We start from the raw sequence: 3083 nt of genomic DNA, 5'->3' as shown, positions 1-3083 counted from the left end.
GTTAGGCGGCGCGGGCGCGGGAGCAGGTGCCCAGCAGCAGGTGCCCGGCAGCAGCCCGCACCGCACCGTACCGCGCAGCGCAGGTAGGAGCGCGGCGGCGGTGCCGAGTGGGGCTGGGGCGGCGCGGAGCGGAGCGGGGGGTACGGGAAGCGAGCGGCTGCAGGCGGGGTAGGGGCCTCCCGCCACCTCCGAGCAGCAACGTCGGGGCGTGCGGCAATCTCCGCAGCCGGCCCCTCCCGCGTTACGGGACGATGCCCTGACCGCACCGTCTCGTTCCGCAGGAGCGGAGGGGCTCGAGCGAGAAGCGAGGTCCCGGCTGTAAGCAAGAAAATTTCCTCGCTCACCGAGCCCTCTTCGAGCAGCGCGGCGCTCCGCTGCCAGGGAGCTCCTGGCGCCGGTCCGGCCCCGCTGCCGCCGCCCCGCGCAGCGCGCCCCGGCGTCCTTCTGGCTGCGCTTCCGGCCCGACGGACCCCGCGCCGCGTCCGTGCCGAGGGGCCGCTGCCAAATCTGGGCCGGAGCAGAAGGGATTCACTGTGAACTATGAGTGCCGCAACATAAGTTTTCTAAATGGCAAATGCGTCCAAAAGTAAACTTGTATTCAGACATTAAAATCAACTGGAGTTGGTAGCATCCTCTCTGGAAGTTAAATATCACTGAAAGCTGGGGCGGTACGGGGGTCGGGTTGCGCGTAGCCGATCCCTCGGGCCCTGCGGGAGCCGGTACCGCGGCGGGGAGGGCACCCGGGAGCCGGGTACTGCTGCGGGATGGGCAGCAGCACTGAGGCGGCTGGGGGCAGTGCAACTGCAGCAAGGAGACGGGGGAAGGAAGACGGACAGAGAGGCGTCGGAGACAGCAGAAAGAAAAACTCCTGAGAAGTGTGAAAAGAAAAGGAGGGGGAGGAGCTACCCACAGGCTGCCAGGAGCCGTCCCGCTGGCAGCTTCTGGTCTCTGCTGTATCGTTGCCGAACTGGGCATCAAGGTCAGAAACAGAAACTTTCTTCAAATCAAATCGTTATTTATAAATATGTCTAAGGGCTAAAGCAAATCAGAATCAGCCACAACAAGAATTTTGCTTCCTTATCAATACTGGTGAAATGGCAGAGGGAAACGCAAACTGAAGGAGCGCAACTTTTTACAAAGTTCTGAGTGCTTAGCTGCGTTCTTCTGACATTATGAAAAATATCTGTATGTTCCTCTTTTAAGGCACTTCCTCTGCACAACAGACTCATTTCTTATGCGCTGCTTTCTGTAGTTCTGATGAGTGTTCTGATGGGTTCCCTCCTCAGCTGGAGTTCGCCCATGATGATTCCGGGGGACTGCTGTGGCAGAAGCAAGGGGGGCTCTGGTTCCCAGCTCCATGGGCTCAGAGGGATGGAAGTAACAGAGAACAAGAACTGCAGGAGCTGGGAAAAGGAACAGATCTGTCGATTTCCTAGAAGCCATGCCCTACAAACAGGAGATGGGCAGACAGGCAGGGGGAAGTGCAAACCTGCCTGTGCTGGACACCATCATTCCTATGGACTATCAGCCTTGCACACTTGACTTGCGCTGTAGCGCCCAGCTTATGCAGCTCTTAATAAAGTAATGCTAGCCATGCAAATGAGATATTACTTCATTTTCATTAAATGTCACATGCTGAGCTAGGCTGTTATGATGGTTTTCTCTGCATTGACAACAGGCTGTTATTTGTACTGGGAACAGAGAAAAGATGCTCAGCAGGAGGATGTATGTACTGATATATAAGAACATGCCTTAATTAGTGATGTGTGGCAAAGAGCTCCAAAGCTAGGAGTGCAGATTTGCAAATCCAGATGTTTACAGAGGGATGAGAATTACACGACTCCATCAAATTACAAATTGCTTTGTTAATCAATGTCACTGAGATACAACAGGACAATTGTTGTTCAGATACAATGGCAACAATATTAATTCGTTGACAAACTATAGTATTTGTTGTTTGGTGTTAGACTGAAACACAGTCTAACACTAAGAGATGGTATTTCTCATGTAGGGCCCTTTTTTTTTTTGTCTTTGTTTTCAAAAACATTTCTGTGGGTAAGGAGAAAATGTGTGAACCATCCACCTTGTGGTAACTAGCCCTGAGCTGGTTATGTGACTGGTTGGCTGGTCTGGCTTACAGATTCAGAATGGATTGTCAGTCTGCAAAACTCCCCTAATGCTTCACCTGGTTGTGAGGAAAAACACAAACTTGGAAGTAATCTGGAGGAAAAAAAATAGTTCAGTGATTCTCATAAATTTCTGATGATCCATTTCAGGACTGGGTACTGTCCTGCTCAGGCAATGAGAAAGCTGCTTGTTTTAGTCCAGAAAAATACGGGAAGACCAAAAAACCTTTTTGTTTGTTTTTTTACCTTACAGAAGGAAGTTAAAAGCTCAGAGGTACTGAATTGATGCCTTTAGAAACTGAAATATAATTTAGCCATAAAGCAGTTTAAACCATGAGCAACAGCAGCATTACCTGCCCTGCATTACATTGTCAGTAAGCCCTAATCCTGTTTTAGGGAAATCACCCTTGGAAACTCAGTCTCACTGGACATTTAACTAGCTTCCCTTATAAAGAAAACCTCTAAGGGGAGAAACTATAAGCTTCTGAAAACAAATACAGAAAAATCTATTAGAAGCCTTTTTTCCTTCAAGAGAACAATTTATCAAGAGTTTAGCTGGCTGTGTATAAAACCACCTTTTCATGGACTACTTGCCTTTTGATTTAATCCTTTTTGAGTTATAAATACAAGGTCTGGCCTGTAACCAGATAACTTATATGAAATGTGGTTTGTTCACAGTTCTGAAAATGCAGTTTGTTCTTTGCTATATTAGTTGAACAGCAAAAAGGCAATTCAGGGATTCATCTTTGCCCTTATAAACTTCAGATACCCCTCTCCCCTAGCATCTGCTGGGATTTTGTACAAAGTCTGAAGATGTATGAAAATGAGATTTAAAGCAAAAGACCTCTTGCTGATCTATACTGTGCACTACTACAACTGTTTGATTTGCAGTTGTAAGAGAGATTTGTATGTATTTATGGTGATTTGCTTATGGTGTCACCTTCAGCTTCCACAGCA

Source organism: Centrocercus urophasianus, unplaced genomic scaffold (assembly GCF_019232065.1).
Source record: "Centrocercus urophasianus isolate 14NV4802_14NV808 unplaced genomic scaffold, USGS_Curo_1.0 seq_2, whole genome shotgun sequence".
NCBI lineage: Eukaryota > Metazoa > Chordata > Aves > Galliformes > Phasianidae > Centrocercus > Centrocercus urophasianus.
This window is presented reverse-complemented; position numbering follows the sequence as displayed.